The 11122-nt window shown below is 35.9% G+C and overlaps 1 pseudogene; it reads right to left on the reverse strand.

Annotated features, from left to right (window-relative positions):
* Nucleotides 1–1846: 1846 nt before the first annotated feature.
* On the reverse strand, nt 1847–3190 carry LOC127562148 (cyclic AMP-dependent transcription factor ATF-1-like; annotated as a pseudogene).
* Between the last annotated feature and the right edge of the window lie 7932 nt (nt 3191–11122).

Below are 11122 nucleotides of genomic sequence, written 5' to 3' on the forward strand. Positions count from 1 at the left end.
GATCTCTTCGATAAAGAGAGCTAATTCAGTTTCAATTGATCAAAGATGGGCAGAAGCAGCTACACCCAAAGAAAGAACACTGGGAGATGAATATAAACTGCTTGCATTTTTGTTTTTCTTCCCAGATTATTTATACCTTCTGAATTCAATTCTCCCTGTACAACAAGAAAACTGTTTGGTTCTGCACATGTATATTGTATCCAGGATATACTGTAACCTATTCAACATGTAAAAAATTGCTTGCCATCTGGGGGAGGGGGTGGAGGGAGGGAGGGGAAAAATCAGAACAGAAGTGAATGCAAGGGATAATGTTGTAAAAAATTATCCTGGCATGAGTTCTACCAATAAAAAGTTATTTAAAAAAAACAATAATGATAATTTCCACATATAGAGTACTACTTTCTATACTTTATTTTCTTCAAAAATCCTGGCTAAGAGGGAACATTTTTCAGACTCAACACAGCTAAAGCAAAGTTGATATTGCCCAAGGGAGCAAGATCAGAAGTTTGCTATCACAAAGACTGACTGTTATCCTTCTTAGTTTTTGTTGTGTTCCTCCAGTAGACAGGTGGAAGATGGAAACTTCTTTCCCAGAGTCCCATTCAACTTTGACTCTAAGATCAGGGGCAACAGCTTACCTAAACTTTGTATTTCTCCTAATAATAGGGTAGTGCTCTAAACACAAGAAGGGCTTAATAAATGTTTGATGAATAAATAAAATCTATAGAAGTTCAGGCTATTGGACTTGGAAGTCTCAAGTGGGGGGGATTATGATTTACCTGAAATTTATTCCTTTTCCATTTTTTTCTTACAAAGATACTATTTATTACTTCACAAAATATTTTCTACATGAATAGTTGTTTTAAAATTGCATTATTTTAAAACTGATATGCCCTACATTAGATTTTGATTAGAAAAAATCCTCTTGGGGAAAAATATTTTGGTATATATCTTGAGCTGATTTTTTTAAATCCTCTAAAATAATTTTAGGGGCTTGTAGACATTTCTTTATATTAAAGCATAGTAAAATAAGCAATGGATATAGAATCAGTTCATGATTTATCATGATCCATTTAGAGAAACTTAGCACACACCCCCCCCAAAAGCAAAATCACTACTCTTTTTCAAACTCTCAAAACTTTTCAAAACTCAAAATTTATATTATTCTGTTTTGTTTACTAAAATGTTTCCATAAAATGGTTGGAATACTTTTTTGAAAATTTCATTTTCAGTTCACATGCCTTGGACATTTTGAAAGACAAAACTTGAAAAATGATTGTTATTCTCCCCCCCCAAATCTCTTGTAAAACAAACATTTCTTAAAAGATAATTTTAAAGACTTGATAATTGAGCAAAATCCACATAATTTATACATTTTACAAAGCATTAGGTTTTCTTTTAAATTTGCATTTTAGAATAGTGGCTGACAAAAATATTTAAATACACAACAGAAAAGGTCACATTTCAGAACCGAATAAGTAATGAAAATCTATAACAAATAGAATGTTGGTTAAACTCCCCACCCTCCATAAAACTTCCATCAACGAATTGTCTCAGTTGCAAACTCTGTTCATGACTATTTTCTGGGAAATTCAAATAGTCGAAATTCACATTCTGGTACAACTGTTAATTCCAATAGAGGTTCTAGTTGTGCAAGGAGCTTGCTTAAAATCCTCTTCTTTTCATTAGGTATTATCACCAGCATCTTGTAAATAAAATAAAATCTTTAGTTTTTATTCTGCAACTCCCAGTTTTAAAAGTTTCATTTTAATCTTTTAGTTTTTAAAATTCCATTAAAAAAATCAATTAATTTTTTGGTAAATCCATAAACTTTGTTTATCTTTTCTTAGACATTTTTATGGGAATAGAGATCTTTTAACGTTTTTAATTCTATTAAAGTTTTATTTTGATTTTTCAAAACTGCAATTGGATTTTCCAGACACTTAACATATTCGTTTTTCTTTCTACAGCATTCTTGAGCAGCTTCTCTATTTTTCATCGATCTTACTTTTCTTTTTAACTATGATCATCTGTTTTGGTTGTCTAAGATGTTAGAGTGACTGGAGATGTCATCATTATTGTCTGTGAAAGGTTAGTGTTTATTTGCTGGTGTGGCACAAATTTGATAAGTCTGCATATTTCCTGATACAGTTTGTACAACCACTTGGCTGTTAGGAACAAATATCTGCTGTCCATCAGATGTCTGTGCATATTGAAGAATTGTTGTTCCTTGTTGAGTATTGCCTGCATTTGTCATTGTTAATGCCTACAGCCCCTGTACTGCATCTGTGCTTGGATTAGCCAGCTGTAATATTCCATTTGGGACAATAGCAATGTACTGTTTAGTGCTGGTCTGGTAGATAGGAGTGGGGACAGACATAGATGTGACTGTTGAAACTCCACTGTTTTCTCCATCACCTTTACTATTTCTGGTGTCTTCTGAAGAAAGATGGTTCAAGATTTTTTTTAATAAAATGGACACTGTGCCAGAATACCCCAAGTTTTCTGGGAAGAGCCTATGCTATCGGATGAATCCTGAGAATCCTCACTATCTGACTATATTCCACTGTCTATACTTGCGGGAGTGGGAGGTAGATTATTGAAGTTGACTGAGTCTGGATGACCACTTGATTCTGTACTCATTCTCCAAAAAGATGTACAACTGTCATTGGTGCAGCTCCTCTCAGTGACATGTGTTGAGCAATGTGAGAGATATGAGTGTCCTGTACTGTTCTGCCTGGTTGCAGTGCTGTCACTGAACTGACTTTTTTTTAAAGTTTTTTTTATTTTCAAAACATATGCATGGATAATTTGACAGCATTGACCCTTTTAAAGCCTTGTGTTTCAGATTTTCTCCTCCTTCCCCCAACTCCCTCCCCTAGATGACAAGCAATCCAATATATGTTATACATGTTAAAATATGTTAAATCCAATATGTGTAAACATATTTATACAATTCTCTTCTTGCACAAGAGAAATCAGATCAAAAAAAAGAAAGAAAATGAGTAAGAAAACAAAATGCAAGGAACAACAAAAAGAGTGAGAATTCTATGTTGTGGTCCACACTCAGTTCCTAAGTCTTCTCTCTGGGTTGTAGATGGCTCTCTTCACCACAAGACCACTGGAACTGGCTTCATATCTTTGTTGGAAAGAGTCATGCTGAACTGACATTTTTGTGGGAATCTTCCATAACAGCTTCAGCTCCAGCTCAACCAGCTGCACCCTCACCTTAGCTGACAAGGCCACCGCTGTGATTGGATACGGCTCCAGGACTCACTCTGCCACCCCCACTAAATGGGGCCAGCTGTGACAGGACAGAGAAGAGGCGGGTCCGGGAATGAGGGGACAGAGAGATGCACCAGATCCTACACCCCGGGCTACAAGCTCCCGAGCCAGCCTCTGACCACTGCCGCCATGAGCAGAAAGTCCTTCTTCCAGTTTTGTGCCTTGAATCTTGGCACTGACAGCTATCAATCAATAAACATTTTTTTCCGTTATTCCATTTTATGTATTCTTTATCTGGTAAAAGTATTGTTAGACAGAGCCATCAATACAAGGTGGTCGGCAGTAAAGAAGAAAACAGTTCACAAAGTCATAAAAAGAAAGAATTGAAGGTCAGAGTACCATGGAGATAATTTATTTAATATTCCATTTTGTTTTAAAAATTGAGGAAACTAATACAAAACAATTTAAAATCCTATGATCTGCCCTGAGTTTACATAAAGGAACAAAATTTTTTTCCTGGTCGATTATTCTGATTCAAGTTGAAATAAAATTTCAGATACATATTATTTTAATTAGCAAAAGGTGAACTTAGACATTTCATGATTGTGATATGATCCATCTACAGTGGACTTGTTACATTTTTCAGAGGGAGACTTACTCAAGAAAAGGGGAACTGGGTAATTTTTCTCATTTTAATGATTTATAATTTGTTACAGAAGACTTTATAAATTTCTTAAGAATTAGAAATTAAAATAGAGTATGCATAACATATTTGTAGATATTTGTATACAATGTACATATTTGGTAGAATTGCATAACCTGCTCTGATGTGGTTTCATTTGTGGAAGAAAAGAAGAAAAATATACTTCTAGTCTCTGAAGTCATTTTAATTCTATAACTCAAAATCTTCCTAAAGGGACACAGTTTTGGGACTGCTTGCCATTTTTCTAAGTTTTTTCCCCTCTTAGTTTAAACTTCTTTTGTCTCCTCTCTATTACTACATGGACTCTGAGTTTTTCCCTTTTTGTAATACAATGCTTATATTCAGTAATGTGCAGGAAGCTGTCTTATTATTAGTCTGGCTCAACTGCTTCTCTTTTTGTTAATTGAATGTATGGTTTCTGTTTAGTTTTTTGTTTGTTTTGGTCCTGCTCTAGTTTCATGTTCTCTATAGGTTTTCCATTGGAATGCACTTTTTAAAGTATGAATTTTACCTATTGAATTATTTGATTAATCAATAAACATTTATTAAGCCCCTACAATGTGCCAGATGCTATGCTGAGTGCTGGGAATACAAAAACAGGGGAAGATACTTAAATTAAGGAGGAGTTGGGAAAGGCTTCCTGTAAAAGGAGTATTTTAGTTGGGACATAAAAGAAGCCAGGGAAATCAGACTTGAGGAGGAGAAGCATTGTCTCAGCTACTAGTAAGAATCAGACTACTTGTCTACTTACACCTGATGAAGTGTCTCAAGAATTTTAATGAAGTTGTTAACAAGTTAGACTCCCTAGGATGGGATATAAAATAATAGTGGTATGATGCAGTCTGTCAGGCTAAGGATTAAGCTCTGATGGCTTAATTAATGATCACTAAGTAATAGTAGTAATGTGTCAAATGCTCTGTCATCCTTGCCCGCCTAATCCCTCATGACATTTCCAGGGCTAAAGTCAAGCTTCCAGAGTTCCAGAGGGTTCTAGTTATCAATAGCCAATAAACATTTACTCAACACTTATAATACGCTAGACACTATGCTAATCTCTAGAGATACATATATATGTATATATATATATACATATATATATATATATATGTGTGTGTGTGTGTGTGTGTGTGTGTGTGTGTGTGTGGTGGGCAAGACTGGAGTGAAAAGTCTAGGGATAATATATATATATGTGTGTGTGTGTGTGTGTGTGTGTAGACTTTTCACTCCAGTCTTCCCCAGCAAGGACAGAAAAAAAGAATGATGCATTGGTGCCTCTTAGATTTTCGGGTAGCCACACATAACTATTAGTGTCTCTAAATCCTCATCTTCTGTCAAAACTCAGCTCAAGTCCAGCCTTTTCAGTAAAGTCATTTCATATCTCTACAGTCATTAGTTCTCTCTCAAACTACATTACATTAATCCTTTTGTACACATGTATTTTCCAACATCATGAAAACTCCTTGATGGCAAGGAATTATTTATTTTTATTCTGGTGTGTATAACACCTATATCTAGAGCAACCATGCTGTGGGGAAGATTGTTCTGGGTTTGACGTAAAGAAGGCCAAGGTGGCCTTTACCACATTTACCAGGTACGTGACCCTGGGCAAATGACTCAAGTTGCTTCAGGAAACTTCCCAGGAGTGGTACAATAGAAAGAGTTTAGTAGTCAGGGAACATCGGTTCAAATTCCTTACTGGTGGTTATTATCCTTGCTCTCAGCTTCCTCAATTGCAAAATGAGAGTTGCACTAGAGCTTCTATGGGCTAGATTCCCTGCTGGATCTAGATTTCTGATTCTTTGATCATCTGAACATAGGAGGATTTGCCATTAGATGGAAGGATTTCTCCTCACTAAAGAAGAAATCGTTGTTGCATCGTTTCATTCCTGTCTTACTCTCTGTGACTCACTTGGGGTTTTCTTGGCAAAGATACAGGAGTAGTTTGCCATTTCTTTCTCCAGCTCATTTTACAGATGTGAAAACTGAAGCAAACATGATTAAGTGACTTCCCCAGGGTCACAAAGCTTCTGAGGCTGTATTTCAATTCAGGAAAATGAGTCTTTTTGACTTCAAGCCTGGCACTCTATCCACTGTGCCACTTAGTTGCTTCTGATATTTCCTGTCTTCCTTTTATCTAGATACCTCATACATAGGAGCTGCTTTATAAATGCTGGCTGAATTGAACTGATACTGAGTAAAGGTATGAAGCTGATATTTTTTCCTTAATGAATATCAATGCAAAAAATTTTAATGAAATAGCAAGGAGAGTGCTACAATACATCACAAAGATCATACACTCTGACCTGGTGGGATTTATATACCAGGAATGCAAGACTAATTCAGTATTAGGGAAATTACCAGTATAATTGACTGTATGAGGTTGATAGTAAGAAGGAAATTCTTAACATTTTTAACATTCCTAAACCAAGTATTTGCCACTGTACTGGGGTTATTTCCATGCTTTTTAAAGTATGAAAATTTTCTGACCTGAGCTCTAGTATTTTCCTGGTCTACTTGGATGGGAGATGAGAATGTAAGCAACTCTTCTTGAACAAAATCAGTTAGTCATTTTACCTATGCCAGGATCCTTGCCTCCCTGTGATACTCTGCCCCACCCTGGGGTGGTAACATCATCTTGAGGAGCCAGCTGCTCTGAGGGCTGAATTCTTGTCTATTCTCATGAGGCCAGTGTGCAAAGGCTGAGCCAGCTTGGGTCAGAAGCCTGCCTAATTGACTTGACACCTTGAATAAGACAGGAATGAAAGCTCAGTGGGAGCTAAGAGGAGAGCTGCCAGACAGAGGGTCTATCAAGCTGAATCCAAGATTCTTGTTCTCCATTAATAATTCTCAGACATCTCTCCTCTACTTCCAAGCTGTGTAACTGAGTACCTTCTCTTAAGATGTAGATGGCAGATCTTGGGACTTTAAACTTCATACACCAAGGTGTTGGGACTTACAAGGCACCTTGCTTGACAGATTATGACTCCTAATGGGATTTTTTCAACTATTTGTTTGGAATGGTAGAAGGAATATTGGATTTAAAATCAGGGGATCTTGGGTTTTAATCTCAGCTATGTCACTTCCTTGACTGAATAAAACTCAATAAATCTCTTAGTGGTCTCAACTTGCTCATTTGTAAAGTGAAGGGATTCAACTGGATGATCATTGAAGACCCTTTCAAATCTATGATCTTATAAATTCTCTGGACTTTTTCTGGTGTCATTTTTATATCTTGGTATTTCCAGGGCCTAATGAAGTGCTTAGAATACAGTAAGCACTTAATATTTATTTTTAGATTGATGGCTTGGTCCTGGAAATAAACACAGATTGGACTGAGCTATATGTATATAAGGCTACTTATATATTTGGACACTTTTCATTCTCCCAAGGACTTAGTGGCTCATCCTATGGCCTTTCTTATATCCTTTGGGAAGGGAAAATAAGGAAATGAACTTTATACAGCATTTGATAAAATCTGGCACTGTGCTAAGTCTTTATTTTAAAATGTACTTATTTTTCACATTCTTTTTATTTTTATTTGGAGTTCTCAATTCTCTCTCTCTCCTACCTCTCCTTTACCTATTGAGATGGCAATGTGAAATCAACTCTACATGTGAAAACATGCAAGATATAATTTCCCTATTAGCCATGTTGCCAAAAATAAAATAATACAAAGCAAAAAGTATAAAGAAAGTTACAAAAGTGTCCTTCAGTCTGGACTCAGAATTCACGAGTTCTCTCTCTGGAGCTGAATAGCATTTTTCATCAAGGGTCCTTTGGAATTGCCATGGATCAGAGTACCTTTCTTTCAGAGTTGACCATTGTTACAGTATTGCTGGTATTATGGACAATGATCTCCTCGCTCTGCCCATTTTATTCTGCATTAATTCATATAAGTTTTCCAAGATTTTTTCTGAAACTACTCTCCTTATTATTTGTCATAGTAGAAGAGTATTCCAGCACAATAAAATACCACAACTCATTCATCCATTCCCCAATTCATGGACAACCCATCTTTCTAATTCTTTGCTATCACAAAAAAGAGCTGTTATAAATGTTTGTACAGATGGGTCTTCCTCCCCTTTTCTTTAATCTCTTTGAGACACATGCCTAATAGGGGTATTGCTGGATCAAAGGGTATGCATAATTTGTAGCCTTTGGGGCATAGTTCCAAATTGTTCTTCAGAATTGTTGGGCCAATACCCAACTAATCTGATAGGTATGAGTTCCTCAGAATTGTTTTAGTTTGAATTTTTCTAAACAATAAATATTTTTATGTAACTAGTGATAGCTTTGAACTTTGAAAACTGCCTCATTATAGCCTTTGCCCATTTATCGATTTGAGGATGGCTTTTATTTTTATAATTCTGGCTCAGTTCCTTATAAAACTGTGTTATCATTTGTTATTGCTTTCTTTATTTCTCTGGTTATACATGTACACTCATTTTTAAAAAAAAATACACATTTCTTTTTGAAACATGTTGGGAGAGAAAAATCAGAATAAAAGGGAAAAAGTAGGAGAGAAAAAAAAAACAGAAGAAAAAGGAAAAAAGTGAACATAGCATGCATGCGTTGATTTACATTCATTCTCCATAGCTGTCTCTCTAGATATAGATGGCATTTTCTTTCCAAAGTTTATTGGGATTGCCTTGATCATTGAACTGCTAAGAAGAACCACGTCTTGCAGAGTTGATCACTGAACAATTTTGCTGTTACTGTGAACAGTACTATGAACAGACAGAACTCCAGTTTGTTTTGTTCATGTGAGGTCATTTTTACAAATATTATCTCATTTGATCCTCATAAAACCTCTGCCAGGTAGGTACTATTATTATTCTTCCCAATTTATAATTGAGAAAAATGGGGGACAAATCCAGAGATTTACATGATTCAACCAGAATTACATAACTAATAAGTGTTTGAAGTCATAGTTGAACTCAAGCCTACCTGATTCCAGGTCCATTTCTTTCCACTGAACTTCCAGCTGAATTTGAGGGTTGGAATAGACTTCTAATACCTGATCCAAATCATTTCTAAATAAGAATCTCCTTTACCAGATGTCTAACAAATAATCATTCAACAGCTGTTAAAACCTGGGACAGCTACATGGCACAGTGGATAAAGCACTGGCCCTAAAGTTAGAAGGAGTTCAAATCCAGCCTCAGACACTTAACACTTCTAGCTATGTGACCCTGGGCAAGTCAGTGAACCTTAATTGCTTCATGAAAAAAAAATACCATTTCATTTTCTTATCCTCCCCCTATGAGAGAGTACCAACCCATTGTTTCCCAAAGAACTTCATAGTACTTTAGAAAATGAAGAGTTGCCAAGGGAATAGACTTCAAAAATGCTAAGTTAGTCTGTCTGCTACACAATAGTCTGAACTTTTTCCCCAAACAGTGAAAGAAACTTATTCAGAGCAATGCTTCTGAGATCCTAGAGAAAATGGATTTTCATCATTCATTGTGTGTATACACTGTGTCCCTCTTATGGATTTACTTGTTATTTTCTATCATAAGTCATTGTGAGCATATGATACTTCTCTACAAATGTGTAAACTCCTGAAGATAAGGATGAATACTTTCTCTAAATTTTGTATTTCTTCCATTGCCTAATCCAGAGCTCCATTCACAATAAATAATTGGTAAATATTTGTGGAATCCAATTGAATTGAGAGTATAAAGAATTTGAAATGAGAGGACTACCACCTTAGATTCAGTGTGGAAGGAGCTCAGATGGGTCAGTGAAGAGTAGTAGTGGACAGGGTCTTAGAAAAAGGTACTTAGGAAAAGAGAACTAATCTTTCTTTTTTCATTAGCATCATTGCTGCCATCACTCCTTTCAATGGTCAGTGGATGACACTGGAGGAATGGACTCCTTCCTTGTCCAATAACAGCTCCAATTGGTTCCAGTTCAAAGAGATTGCTCTTGATGCAATTATATTTTGTTATACTCACTTATCATATCAAAAAGACAGAAGAAGCTGTGGTGTGAGGAAAGAACATTAGATTGGAGTTACAGGACCTGGATTTGAGTCTCATTTCTCCATATTCTCACTGTGTGACCCTGGCTAGTTATATGAGCATTCTAGGCTTTAGTTGGCTTGAATCTCTTCATCTCACAAATTAGAGGGGATCAGCCCTGATTGGATATGCTGGTTAAATGATTGAAAGTTTACAAAAGTGTGCACACCTACACGTATTTACACATATGTGTACACATTCCACATCTGCATATATATGTAGATGTATTTATATATGTGTATATAGTGCATATACATACATAGGCTCTTCATAAATAGGAAACATGCCTATCTTTTCTGTCTTCTTACACTTTACTTCCTTCCATTCACTGTCCAAGGTATCATCCTACCAGTGTTTCCTTGCATGGACTACTCCATCTTCCATCTTCCTGGAATCAAGAAATCTGTTCTCACCTGAGCTTTGTAACTGTTTAGATGTATAATCTCGGGGAAATGATTGGGTCTTAGCTTTCTCTTAGTAAAATGAGTTAGATTAATTTACAGGTAACTTTCCAATTTTAAAATTCAATAAATAAAATGGGGAATCGAAGTTAGAGGGAGGTTTAACATGCTAGATGGCTGAATGGGGATTTACACAAGCTAGATCATTCGTTCAAATCTAATGAGATCCAAGTTAGTTAAGTCTTATACTTGGATTTAAAAACTGAGCCCTGTGAATATAAGATGAGGAAGTGCATTCATACAGAAGTCTGTTTTCTTTAGAGTTTTAGTCAGGTACGTATTAGAGCCAGCCCACATTGGCTGTTGAATTTTTTATGAGGTTCTACAGCTCAGAAACTGGCAAATGCTACAAATCAGGACTTGATGTATTATTTTGTTAATTGTCTAGATTTTTTATTCAGAGAGCTGGTTGTTAACCATTTACCAGAATAGCACTGATTTTTAATGACTATATATACTTCACTTTAGGATGTTGATATGTCAAAGAAGGTCAAAGGATGAAAAGTCTGAAATTCATATCAAAAGATTGGTTGAAAGAGCTGACAATGTTTAGCACAGAGAGGAAAGGGGCAGGGCTGCTATTATATGCTAGCTGTCTTCAATCATTTGAAGGGCTATGACATGGGAAAGAGAATAATAGACTTATTCTGCTTTACCTCAGAAGCAGGAGCTGTGGGTAAAAGTTGCTGAAAGACAGATTTCCTTTTGAT

The sequence above is a fragment of the Antechinus flavipes genome, chromosome 4 (genome assembly GCF_016432865.1).
Source record: "Antechinus flavipes isolate AdamAnt ecotype Samford, QLD, Australia chromosome 4, AdamAnt_v2, whole genome shotgun sequence".
In the NCBI taxonomy this organism is placed as follows: Eukaryota; Metazoa; Chordata; class Mammalia; order Dasyuromorphia; family Dasyuridae; genus Antechinus; species Antechinus flavipes.